This window comes from Pelmatolapia mariae, linkage group LG13 (assembly GCF_036321145.2).
Source record: "Pelmatolapia mariae isolate MD_Pm_ZW linkage group LG13, Pm_UMD_F_2, whole genome shotgun sequence".
In the NCBI taxonomy this organism is placed as follows: domain Eukaryota; kingdom Metazoa; phylum Chordata; class Actinopteri; order Cichliformes; family Cichlidae; genus Pelmatolapia; species Pelmatolapia mariae.
Genome location: NC_086238.1, coordinates 12,390,822 through 12,405,353, shown reverse-complemented (window position 1 = coordinate 12,405,353; position 14,532 = coordinate 12,390,822).

Here is a 14,532-nt window from a genome sequence, read left to right as displayed (position 1 = left end):
GCTCCTGTCAGGTTGTAGCCTTTCCAAGGTATAACATCAAAATAAAACAAAACTCAAAATAAAATTAAACATTAAAAAAAGGTCTTTTAGGCAAACAGTGATACAATGGACACATACAGTGAGTACAAATCCATCCAATTAGCATCCACCACACAGATGACTACTTTATACTGAAGCACACTATTTATGCAGGTTTGTCTGTCCCTTGTGTGTGGGTCAAGATCACTAACTGACTTTAACAGACACAGACGGGAATTAGTTTCATATTTCTGCATTTAAGGGCAACTGGAATCCAACCAAGAGAAAGTTCAGCTTCTGTTTGACTTATCATCAAGGATTTGGATGGATGCCTGTGTGCCAAAGTTTGAGATTTCAGAAGATAAAATGACTTTGGAAGAATCTGAATGGTGTGTTCTTGTCCTGAAGGCAGTAAAAAGAGACAACCTGTGCTCCATGTGCAATCCTGTGGTTTGCTTTTACAGTTGTGAGCTCAGTCTAAAGACAGCTAATAAATTGGAAGATTAAGTTCAAGATCCAGGTTAAGAGAGCAGAGTTATGTTTATTATATAATTATAACTATAACACTATAAACACCATGTTATTAGTCATGCCTACTGCCCTCATACTGAATATCAAAAGAAAAGTCATCACCCTGCCAGTCTTACACATGGCTGTGTTTCATAAGTACATGGGGCGGTCAGGGTGAGGGCCATCCCTCAGCTTTAAGTGCTTCCATGCTGCTGCATTTTGCTAACCACAGCTGGTTGCCCAATGGTACCAATGAGAGGAGGCCCCAATCAAGGACAGCCCAAGAAGATTGCGCCAGCTGCTCCAAAGTTTGCATGCTTATACTTTTGCACATATGTGTACATGCTAGAGAAACATGACATTTTGTGAGGTAGCAAGTCTGGAGTCAAGCATCATAATGAGAAAGATATCTTAACTCTATCAGTATATCAGAAAAAAAAACTAGTCAAACATAATGTGGCCAATGGGGTGCAGTTCAACTGAATTCTCTCTGCATGCTGTGGATGTTGGCCAGACCTTTAATTCCCAAAACATGAACTGAAATGATTGCATAGGAAAAGTAACTCTCTTTGGTGTTATGAGAATAGGCATATTCGATGACAGAAATGTAGAACTCATTTATTCTGGCATCCACAAAATTTTTTGTCCAAATGAAAGGGGAGCAAAGGTTTATGACTACAAGTTTGACTTTATGGGAATGATGGCTACAGCTCGTCCTGAGTGTGTTTATATTTGTTAAGCACCTGTCATGTACATAAATCACAGCAGACTCATGTGTGAGGACACACAGGAAGAATGTACTCAGCTAGTCGGATTCCATAACGGGATGCACTAACGAGCTCCGAGTGAGAACAGATGGACTTTGAATTAAATAGCAGAAAACAAGGCGAACTTAATATTTAGTTTTTAAATCAATAAACACCAAAAAAACTCTTAGAAGCTAAAATTGATGTTGAAAACAGAATTTAATGATGATAGAGGAGTTACCAGTACCTGTATGCTCCAGTGCCAATATGTAAAACACTGACACCGACGCCATTCGTGTCCAACCTTTTGCAGCTCCGAGCTGAACCTGTGACCCGGTCCGACCACACAGAAGCACTTCGTCAGCAGGGTCAAGGCTGCATTTCAACCCTCACTGTGAGGTGAGACATGCGTGTAAATGCAAGGAAACCACCTTGCGACCCTGACATCATCAGGGGGTCATCTTCGCTCAGGCCAGTTGCTATAGCAACATTACTTAATAGAAAGGGCCAGTGTCTTAAACATATTGCTAAAATGTTGGATGCTTGTGGGGGTCTGAGTGAAAGGTTAGGGTAGAAGCTGAAATGATCAGTTTGAGTGGTGAAAGGTTAAGTGTGAGGTCAGAGGGATTTCATGAGTGCCTGCAAAGTGTGAAAATGTAAAGCTCTCATTTCCAGGGTTACTGGAAGTGGTGAGCATGAGGTGAGAGATCCCCGGGGTCCCTTTCAGGCAGGGCTCATTTGTCCAAATGGAAAAAACTCAGCAAAGCAATAAGTCATGCATGATGTCTGTGTTTATACTTAACCACACACAGCAACTGAACACAAGACCCTGGCATGCCCTAAATGTAAATAAATATGAAGAAACATGTTTCTGTTGTAATAACTTCAGTAGTAATGACTGTAATTGTTTCTGTAATTGGTTATCCCAGAGTGGAAGGTGTAGATTCCTAGAGGAGGATGGCATTACATTAATTATTTTCTGCTTGGATGCCCACCAGGGGTAACCCTTGTTTCTCTTTTCTGAACTGCAGGATTTCTGTCATATTTCAGGCCTGCTTCCAAAACAAAATAACCAGCTGCACATCAGAAGTTAGTGAGAGTTAGTGAAACCCAGAACCTATTCTAATGGTCACTGAAGCACGGCTTTAAGGGTACTGGGGAGGTTGTCAAATGGCATCTTTATAAGAGAAATGTTTTAAGTAAGAGTAGTTTCAGTTAAAAGGAAAATACAATTTAAGTTACTCTGGCTTTCACCCAGAACTTACAAAACAGTTTAACCACCTCTGAATTTCACCTGCCTTAAAGAAATCTCCTTGTTTTCAAAAGTGAGTTTTCCAAATGACATGAACACCTGATGTCTTTTAGTATTTCCTCTGCTCTTCATTGGGTTATGGTTGGCAGATGATGTGTGATTCAGCAAAGCCAGCCTGACGCCCTGAGTTTTAAAATGTAAGAGCAATATACAAAAACTTAAAAGCCAACAGGTACAGAGGATTAGCAAATTTGACAACCTAAACAACACTTACACACAACCTCTGCAGAGAAATAATCCCCTGGCTTTGTTTTGCTTTGGGGAGGGATTTTGCTGGTATGTTTTGGGTACACTTGTCCCCTCAGAAAAAAGGTTTACTGCACATCAAAGTGTTCTAAACAATCCCCCTTTTCTGTGATGAAATATTTCTATCATAATAGAAATGTCCTTTACCAGCATGACAATCGCCCCTTTCATTCAAGGGTAACCCAAAGGTTTAGGAAAATGTGCAAATTAGATGATGTGGCTTTGGCAGCCTGTATGAAAGAGTGATGTTGGACCGATGTGCCAGACAGTGCAATTGATTCCAGTATCTGTAAAACATAAGAGAATTGTTTTTGATGGTATTCCATCCCTTAAGTAGAGCTCAAAAGGCATGCAGTATAAGCACCGTTGCACGCTGAAACTGCTTTGGCAGGCACTTAGTGGTTTTCCTTTAATTTGTCAACTTTAACACATGTACTCTTAAATCCTCCTTACGTGCCAAATTACAGCTGCATCTAGAAGATCACTGATTAAATCATATTGACCTTTTTCAGCATTTGTTACAGGTGTGCAAAACTTTCTCTCAGCAAAAGAATTGAAGTTGACATTTCAGAAAACACATTGACAATTAGCCACAATTAAGCAGACAAATAAGCTAAGTACTCATGGATTGTGTTATTTAGTTACATATTACTACTTGTATAATAAAACACTAACGTGACAGTTGTCAAGGTTAATGGGAAGATTGGAAGATTCACTGTTTATTTACAGTGAATAAATATATTTGCAGACACAATGCAAAAAGGGAAGAGTGCTCCAAGGGGTAGAGGAGGTAGGGAATCCACTCACCCTATATTTACAGGTAAAACTCTCTCTCTCTCAAACTCTGGGCTTTGGTTCACCACACACCACGGAGGGAAATCCAGGGATCTATGCAGAGGAAATACACAGTCAGAATGAGCTCATCTGGAACAGGTGGTTGAATGTCGCAGTTGCATTCGGCCTTAGGTGGGAACCACCTGCCTATGAACACAGACATAAACAAACGAGCACAGATAGAGAAGAGAGGAGAGAGAGAAAACTAAAGGAGACAGACAAAGAAAGCAAACCTGGAGCAGACAGCCAGGGAGGACTGAAGGACCATGACAACAATGTTCTCATAGCAACTTTTATATGTAATAATTGTTAGCTTTACAATTGAACTTATTTAAAACAGTTCAAACTTTTTTTCTAGAACGCTATTCTCCTTCATTTCAGCATAAACATAAGATTTATAGGATACTTTTATAATAAAAATACAATAACTTTCCTCTGACGCTTCTGTTGACCTAAATGAAAATGGAAGGTTTAATTCAATATCACATACCACAGTTTGGGAAAAAATTTGCAGCTGCCAAGTTATCTCGATGCTGCACCTTGTCCAAATTTCACGGTCGCTTTGGTTGATGAAGGTCGAATAACGATATATGCTTGCGGTCCTCACCTCTAACACTTTGGCCTCTGGCAGCTGAAAAAGAAAAAGATGAATGATTGATCCAAACATGATGTGGGATTACAGCTGAAGGTTTGCCATCAGCAGTTCTGAGTTTTGGCATCTTGACTGAACGCTGCCATAAAAGAGGTGTACTTTCTTCCTTACTTAAAGTTAGAATAAAATATAATACACCATAGCTGACGCAGTTAAAATGGCAAAGCAAACATTACACATTTAAATAATCACTTAAGCACAAGAGGAAAAAGAAAGCAAACAGAGCAAAATAAATGACTGGTTGCACTCATTTTCTTTAGTAACATACATGCAAACATTATTTTTTAACAGTTACATCATTGATGCTTGCAGACAGCCCCTCCTTTCCTACACACACTCCAACATGTGCCAGACGTGCGCTTACTAACGCAGAGGTCATGGATTGTCTTATAAAAACACATGTGTTAACTGATTCGTCACATGCAGAATAAAAACACAGCGAGAAATGATTGCAAAGTCTTTTTTATGCAGTCAATTTTTCTTGGCTTTTTTTTATTCAGGACAAAAGCAGTTTATCAGCATCATAACACAAACAGAGCGAGCTTGATTAGAAATGATTGGCCAAGCACACTGTTTCACATCATAAACTGCGGCATACTTTATTAATGAGTCTGTGAGCATTCCCATTTTATGTTGAGCATAATAATTGCAATTAGTGTTCAACAAAATGTTTATTTTCTTTTGAATATACGTCACAGTACAAATTGCAGCTGTTGTTTCTAGAAAGCAACTTTTCACTGATAAGTGGGAAACAGGCAATCAGATAGAGGGACCTTTTTTTTAATGGTGTCCTAGTTTATTCATATGATGAGCAACTGTTTCCACACTTTTTGCCTTTTTAAGTTGGAACTCTTGATGTAGATCATCGCCCACGCTTGGCGGAGGCCACATGCAAAGAGAAACAAACAATTCTGTTTTAGGTGAAAAACAGAAGATTTGTTCCACAAATTGACCCTGTGTTTGGGATGCTTCCCTTAGGAATCCATGACCACAGCCTAAACGAAAGCCAGACAGATAAATTCACAGCAAGCATTTGTTCCTGAGACCCACACAGACACACACACGCATACACACACATCTATCTAGGTGACACAAGTGTTTGGTTTAAACTACCACTAGAAGAACATAGTTACTTATGTACAGAAACCAAAGTTTTGGTCTCCTGCAGAGCCCATTTAACCAGCATCACTAAGCAATGAGCTAGGTTTATGTGTCTGATTCCAGCCTCAATCTTTATCTGTGTGAAGGCTACATTTTGATGGCATTTGTCTTAAAGAACCTCGTTTACAGTATAAGCCATAACCACTTGAGTGGAGTGCATGTAACTGAGAGAACAAGGTGGGACAGGAAACCAGCCTAATCCAACAGGATCACTCCATTAAGCCACAGACAGATTCAATTAAAGGGAAAAATAATTACCTCTTCCACAATAACATAACACATGCAGACAAAAACAGTCCTGCCTCAGATGCTTAACCACTCGCAGCTTGACATGTGGGCAAATATTTGAGGGTGAAAGAACAAACTGAAGTTCGAGCATTGTTTTTTTTTTCATCCTAAAAAAATGTGTGGTCGAGTCCAGCGTGGAGATTCTGATTTCATGGAGGAAAGATCACCTCAATAAGAAACAAATGCTGCCCTCTGTGTTTGTTAGGCGTCGAAACTATCTCCCTCAACGCGAACTGAAGTAGAACGTTAATAGGTTCTAAATTAACATTGTTTAGTTGTCTTCTATGTCTTTCTAAGCAGCCTGGTCCAGCTGCGCAAATATGAACTATTTACCCTCAGGGAGTATAACTAACATATCATACTAGAGCCCTCTGGCAGACGCCCGACAGACATGCCAATCGAGATAGAGTTTAAACCCTAGAAATGAAATGCATGGATGGGACACTTAATATTTCAGAACAGCAGAAACTGCCAAGTAGAGTCTCGACCACAAACATGGAACCAGAATAAAGGAAGTTTCCTAATTTCTTACAGAAGAAGCCGTCATGCCTTTATCAAAATGATTTTTATGCCTATTCTGATGAAAGAGGGATTTGGTAATTATGGTAAGATTATGAACGGAACTATGACTCCATTCTCCCGCATACTTACAATATAAAGTAACAGCTCCACATCAAGAGCCAAATGAAAATTTATCTGTAAAAATATAAAGCTATAGCCAGAAGCTTTTTGTAATAAGTAGAAACAGTCAACTAGGAATTTGCTGATCCATGGCCCCCAGCAAAATTAAGTTTGTTTTTAATTTTTTATCTGATTTAAACAGACAACATTGTGACCTGCAGTGTGAAAAGGGACCCAGTAAAAGAGAGTCTGGAGAGGTGGCGGTATGTTTTGGAAAAAAACATGAGTGAAAGTCAGCAGAAACCTATGTGTAAATGAGAGGGGAAAGGAGTAGATACCTGGGATCAACCATCCAAAACGACGGGCATTGCACAAGCGAGGTGAAGAAAAGAGTGCAGACGGGGTGGAGTGGGGGGAGATGAGTGTCAAGGTAGATGTGTGGCAGAAGGATAGCAGCAAGTGAATGAAAGGAAAGGTGTACAAGGTGGTAGTGAGCCGTGCTATGATGTATGCTTTGGCGATTGTGACACTAACAAAAAGGAGATGTGGCTGAGGAACAGCTCAGGTTGCTCAGGTTGGAGCCAAAATCAGAGAGGAACGGCTGGGGCGGTTTGGATATACACAGAGGCGGGATCGTGTATGTATTAAACAAAGGGTGTTGAATCTGTAGCTGTCAGGCAGGAGGAAAAGAGAAAGACCACATGGATAATTCATGGATGTATTGGAGGAGGACATGCAGAAGATTGATGTGACAGAGGAGGATGCAAGCGATAGGGTGAGACGGAGACAGATGATCTGCTTTGGCAATTTCTAAATGGAGAAGCCAAAAGAAAAAAAGAAAGAAGATGATTAAACAAACATAAAATTAGGCAGCTACCGAGGTGTAGAAAGGTGAACTATGTTACTTTTGGACAGAGTCAGAGCTGCTCTTTTCTGCTGCTTCCAGTCCTTTAGTCAAGCCAACTTGCTGCTGGCTGCAGAATCATAGTTGGCGGATAGCAGGTAGTATCGGTCTCCTCATTTGACTCTTAGCAATAATGAGCACAAGGTGATTACCCAAACACAAATGTTCACATTATAATTTCAGGTTTAATTAACACGCTCAATCATTACAGTGTTGCAAACACCAGAGATTCCTTTTAACAACCAGTCTCTTTTTGCTAAGAAACACAGCAGATAATTAACCATTCACCCATGTAGCTCTGTATTATTTCATTTGGTCACATATAGAGTCACAGGCCTGCACCACAGTTCAAAAGCTTCTTTTATCTCTGTTTAATCATTTTACAACTACTATATGTGTTAAAATGTGACAGAAAAAAAGTTGGTTCTACCCCCTCTTCCTCTAGCCTTAATTTCCTCTCATGTTATCAGATTTTTATAAGGTTTAAGATAGCTTCTTACTAACCAGAAGCCCCCTGCGGGTCCCCAGGTCTGGCCAGGCCAACAGACAGCAGGTAGTCAATAAAGGCTCACTTTATGGTGGTCTATTGCAGGCCTGGGAAGAAGACATCTCTTATCAAAATCACAGCACGACACAGACCTGCTAACCAGCCTCTGATAAGAGTGATTTAGCATGAGGAGAGGAAAAGCAGCAGGTTGAAAGGATCACAGTAAAATATAGAAAGGAAGTCATGCATCAAGGAGACAGTTTAGCACAGAGGGTTGTATTTAGGTACTAAATTCTAACCTGCAATTTTTTAAATTGCCACATGTTAATGATGCAAGTTTGGCTTGTCCATTGAAACAAACCAAATGCTGCTCCCATTCCTAATTATTATTTAAATGTTGAGGCCTGCTGTGATTGCTAGGGAGGTCTGGAAAGCAGACATTTTAATGCATGTATGTTCACAGCATGGTGCCTTGTAGTAAACCCTTCACATGTTTGCTGGCCCACGCTTTTAAAGCGCAGTTAAGATTTGCAGAAAACCCCCAGAATTAGAGCCATATAGCTCCAAGTCTCAGCTTTTGTACCTGAGTGTGTTTGTAAGCCATGTTGCTCTCTGTCATTGCCACATAATAAAGGCAAAAGTGGCTCATGCCTATTTGATCATTACTGAGTGTTATGACCAAAAAAAACAAAGAGCACAAGCTCTAAAGTGGTGTGAGATGGAGGCTAAGCAGAGGTTTTTTTCTCTTCTGATTGGTCTCTGTATTTTTATTCTCCGTGTAATCTTTAATTGGATTCGAGGGAAAGCCACAGCTGCTGAATAGCTGCCACACCAGCACACAGAAAGAAAGACATACAGTTTCAGTCAAAGTCGGCTCGCATTTCAACGGCCAGCCAACATCTGAACAGTGGATTATCACTGCTTTTAGACCACTGTGCACCTCCTGAATGGCCTTGATTCCCTGGTAATGGCACCCATACATTTGTAAAGTAAGGAAGTGAAAGACCAAGCTGAAAAAGAAGAAAGAGGAGAACCTTATTTCACATTCACCTCCCGAAAACCTTTTCACTGCACATACAGCGCTCAGACACAAAGCTGCTTTTGTCTGAAGAGTCTGGGGTTAACAGAGACTTGTTAGGGTACAGAAACAAAGCCACTGGGAACCTCTGTGCACACAAATATAAATCAGTTTATATTAAATAAATAAAAACTCATAATGACAAAACATTTTTTTGTTTCCGTCGAAGGCTTTTCTCATTGTTTTTTAAACAAACAGAGTGGATGTTGTGACATAAACAGATACTCTACAATAGATACTTAAAATCTGTGTGGGAACGGCTCTGTTCTCTTTTTTTCCATCAGTTTGTGCAGCTAACAATAGCTTTGGCAGTGCTACATGATTGAACCGTTCTGTGTTTATGCAGTTGTCATACAGCAAAACCAGGAAAACACGCTAATAGAAATAACTTCACAAAGAGGGCAGAAAAACACGAAAGTCTATCTCAGTTGCAAGCTAATTCTAATTCCAGACTCGCATAATTGTTGTGAATTCGATTAGAATTTTAAAAAAGCCTCTCTTGGTTCCACTTCATACGCTCACATAGTCCTCAAATGCGTGGACCTTTTCACAGATGGACTATTTGTGCAATGAGAAAAACCATCGCTCGGTTCTGTGCAGTCAAAAGGCTTTTACAGGAGTGTGAAGTCATTGTCGCTGGAGAACAATTTAGAGAAGATGGATGAGGAAAAGAGAGGAAAAGGGGAGAAGAGAAAAGAGGTATATTTGTGAACAAGCTGCTAAGCCATGTAAACCACACAATATTGGTCTTTTTTTCCCTCACCGTGAAAAAATAGCCCAGAGAGGAACAACAGAGACGTTAGAGCTTTTTGGGACGTCCCGCTGCGGGTTTGGCAAGTCACAAGCTTAAATTGGACTATATTTTTCATCTGTCATTTGTTCCTTTGTATGGTGCTGGCATCTTATTTCACTGACACTCTATAGCCTTTTCTGTTTTCATTCAGGAGTGGTGAGGGATCTTCAGAGTGTGTAATCCTGTTGCTGTTCCTGCTGCAGAAACAAATTAACTCCCAATGAAAGTTTGATGGCTTCTGTTATACGCAGTGTTTAGCAACACCTGCCTGAACACCGATTCTTTAATGCATGTGTGTAACAGGCGAGCACTTTATGACTTTTAAAAGCATGAAAAAACAACAGTCAGGCTTGCAGAGGTGCTCAGACCACATGTTGAGAAACCTGAAAAGAGCACTTGTAACAGCTGATGTGCCTACTTAAAAGACCCCATAATCAGATTACATGTATGTGATGCTTTGGCAGCTATGTAAGACAGCCCTCCTTATCCAACTGTGTTTTTATGGTTGTTGTTGTTTTTTTTTTTTTTTACTTTTTTAGAACATATGAAATATGTTATCTGATAAAACACTTACATTAGATAAATCACGGTGATGATTTATTATTATTAAGAAGAAAAAACTGAATATGCTACCACACTTTCACACAAATGACGCTGAGTAATCCTGATCTAAATTTTTGCCCTACTCTGAAAAGTCCATTAGGAAATGCATTAAAAAAAGATGATCATACTTTAAGTATATATGTATAAATCCTATTAAAGACATCCCTTTGATGTCTTCTGCTTGCAGGATTTTGGAATTCCTTCCACTTCATGACAATAGCATGTTGGGCTACAATAAACAAAAATTAATCACTTTCATTTTGCTTTCATTTACTGGAATATCTTGCGGAAAAAACAAAATAATGACATAATCTATTTGGTTCCAAAACATCTGGAGTTTTTCATGCTCATAAAATGAAAGTGGGAGATTTTGAGATTGAAATGATGTAGCTTCATAAATATGTAGAATTTGTAGTTTATGGACAAGATTTTTGGAATCTAAATATTTGTGATTTCCACTTGTAGTCTTCTTGCAGTCCCATGGCGCTACAAGCTTTCACAGTAGGGATTCTCACGACAATTGCATGGCAGGTATAAGAGAGAGAAACATAAGCTTAAGATATTTGCTGTTCCCATTAAAATTCCTGTTTAAACATACAGAAATTTGTATTTACTTTATGGTGCACTAATAAAACATAAAAAGCCATAATTTGCATCAAGAAATAACATTATTTATTAGACTGTAAACAAACACAATACCCTAATTAGACACCTTGCACCTTAATAATGGTCTAATTCAAAGCCATGTATAATTTCTTTATAGCCCAAATAACCACACTTAACCAGTATTATACCAAATTACTTTGGATTTAGCCCTAAATCCAAAGTAATTTGGTAAAACACTGAGCTCAGATAACAAGAATCCTGCATATTTTTCATTTTCTTAGACATTTGTTGCTTATTAGATAGAAAACTAAAGTTAAAGCACATAAGAACATATTGTGCATACCCTCTGCAGAGTGGGTTTTGTTCAGAGTGCTGTGGAGTGTGTAGGCAATACTTCCTTGATGGTTGTTCTCCCATACAGGTTAAGACCTGTCACAATTCAATCCCAGTGGGGTAATATTAGTCTAATAGTAGGCCAGGAAAGCAGCCAGGACGCTGATTTTCCATCATTAGAAGCTCGTTAGACTTTCTTAGAACGTAATTTTCAAAACATTACATCAGAACTGTACTGTAAAATGCAGGCCTAACAAATGCAGGTCAATTGTATAATTTTGTCTAAGCATTGTATTATACCAAAAGCACTCACAGACAGCCATGGCCAAGAGTTTAGCTGTAAAGAGAAATGATAACAGATAAAGTACAGCATTAACGCGCGCATCTATAGTTGCTGAAAAGGTTGAAATTCCTAAAAATTATATGGCACAATTTCTGTAAAGCACTCACAGATGACAAGAGGCAGCTAAAAATAAAGATTTCTGGACTTGCCTCACCGATTAAGATAGCACATTTCATAGCAGGCAGTGCCTTTTGCCCCCCCCCCCCCCCCCCCCCCCCCCCCCCTCAAAAGAGAAGATCGCTTTAGTCTAACACAAACATATTTTACACAAGTAACGGGTGTGAATCCCAGTGAGGAAATACCAATCAGATCAGAAGCTGTTCTTGAGTTATGGTAACCTTAGTTTTGTGGAGAGATGTCCCGAGGATGGATTTAGACTCAGTCTGCATTGCCTAACCTCCAGGAAAGAGCCCACTCTTCCTCTGCTGCACCTCCACGCTGTGGTGAGTTAATGAGGAACAGAGCGTGGTAACATTCACTAATCAAAGCCAGCTCTGGAAAACGGGGCTTCAGCTGGCTGCTCATTTTTCTCCTGCACCTCTTGTTACTTTGTCTTTCCTCTGCATCATCTGTTCCCCTCCTCTGCTCCTCTCTCTTGTTACCTGTTGTTGACCGTGCTTCTCGGTTACCTTTTCTACCATTCTTATCATTTGCATCCTGTATTCATCTGCCACCTACTCAGAGAACATTTGTGACGTATGCACGCTGCTGTCAGTGAGCCCACAGGAGGCACACGGCCTATTAAGAATACCAGAGTAGCAGAGGCAAATACCTTCAGGCCAAACAACCAGCATGTCAAACACGTCGCACACATAATCACAATTATCCAGGAACGTTTAGAACTCCACGGCTCTGTCTACATCCTAACATTGCACACAATCTATTTTTAATATTCTTATATACATTCGTGTGTGGTTTTGTGCCTTTTTATTGATACCCATGTGATTGTATGTCCATGCACATGCAAGCGGACACATAATCCCCTTCATGTTCATTTATGCCTTCATGAAAAATCACCTTCCATTTCCCTGCTGGGGGATTACTTCAAAGCCGCCAAGCAGGATGAATAACATGTAACAATATCTCGTATTTGTCCATGTGAAATAGGACAAGATACTCTGTCTTCGCTTCTCTGCTGGTTCCATTTCCTCAGTCTGATTAATAGGTTTTTGATTGCAGCTACAGCCCTGAGCCCGAGAACACAGAGCTCCATGGCTGCTCACTATTATAGCCTCCTAAGTTACACAGAGAACGCATAAAAGTGACGGTTATGTTAAGCTGCTCTGTCGTTTTGACTGACAGCTGTAGCCTTAACTCTCCCTTTAAATGCTGCTTAAGTGTTTTATGTAGTGACCTGTGCATGCAAAAGCAGTAAAGAGACAGCAGCTGCGGTGTTACAGCTCAGCAGAGGACTGACAATAGAAGTACCTTGGGGGTTGTCCAAGAAGAAGTGGCAAAAGGAAAGGGGGGAAAGTACTTTCTTTATAACTATGCTACGATTCCTCGATAATTGTAGTGTGGGAAATGTGATATGTCCAGTGCACTTACCAAATTAAATTCATGCACGGGAGACTGGAGGCTGCAGGTTGTTCCACAGGTAATTATTTTCAGCCTGGACGATGTGCAGGTTTGCTTGGCAGGTAGACAAAATTGTGTTTTCTTTGTTCAGCCAATATCATGTTTCTCAGTCTTCTCATTAGCTCCTGATGAATTTCTGATATGAAGTCCAAACATGTAAATGCATCTCTCTGGGAGCCGTGGGGAAGTGAATAGTTTTAGATCATACTGTCAGAGTAAAATGAAAAATCTGCTAACTTTGGGGAGCTGAATGCTTTTTCAGCCCTGGACAGTTCAAGGATTAGTATTGTAGCGCTGTTGCATATTTAGGATAAACATGATTACTTTTTTGCAGAATGAACAGTAATAAAGGGAAAAGCAGTGATTTGTAAACTTATAGCTTAACATACACAACTGTGGTAATGAAATATAAGCTGCAAAAACTCAAACAAATACAACTGCATTTTGTGTTACTTTAAGACAATGCATCACACATATTTTTAGATCAATGCTTTGGTCTTTTTGTTGTAATTAAGCATCCACCTTTGTGTTCACTCTGTTTCAGCCTATGCTAGACTACTTTACAGATCAGGCCAGACTGACTTTTTGCTCTTTCTGACACTTATTCAACTCTTTCAGCATCTCTCAGAAACCTTAGAGTACAGAGACCTATGGCTGCTTGATGACAGACAGAATCAGTGTAGTCGGTAACACTTGTGCTGTATAACACACAGGAATGAATGAATAATGAAATATTAACTGACTCCATGTGTCCTTAAAGCCATTTTTATCACAGAAATGGATCAAGTTTAAGGACGAGCCAAAAACATCAGCTTTGTGAGGACACACTGACTAATGTAGGAGCCAAAGAGGCTAAAAAGAAATGAAGGGGGGAAAAACCAACAAGGGGGCTAAATGTAGAAAGGGATCATGTGTCAGTGTCTTTGTCAAGAATTAAACATGTCGCTGGGGTTGAAGCACGGGGCATATTGTTTGTGTTGTGGTTTTCAGTTTTGGTGACAAAGTAAACTGCAGGAGCTTTCGATTGTGAGAAAAAGTGTATCTGGTTCTGTGTATCTGCCCTGGTATTTAATGTGTGTCTATGTACAGTTGCAACACAGTAACAGTTAGCTGGACAAATGAGTCTATATACAAGTTTGTAGTTCAATGACTCCAACATAGGCAGAGTTGAGAAACTACAATAAAAGGAACAAAATACACACTGATCTCTTTAACAGGTCAGACAAAAGCTAAAACTTTGGTGACTTATCTTTATCGCATTTTGTGAGAGTGAGTCACAAATCTCTTTGGCCCATCAAAAAAACCTGCTTAAAGAGAAAAAGAATTAAGCCACATTTCTTCAATTTACAAAACCGTGACCTCATGAAACCATATATCATCACTCTCAACTTCAAAAAAGCAGAACCGGCAGCGTTACCC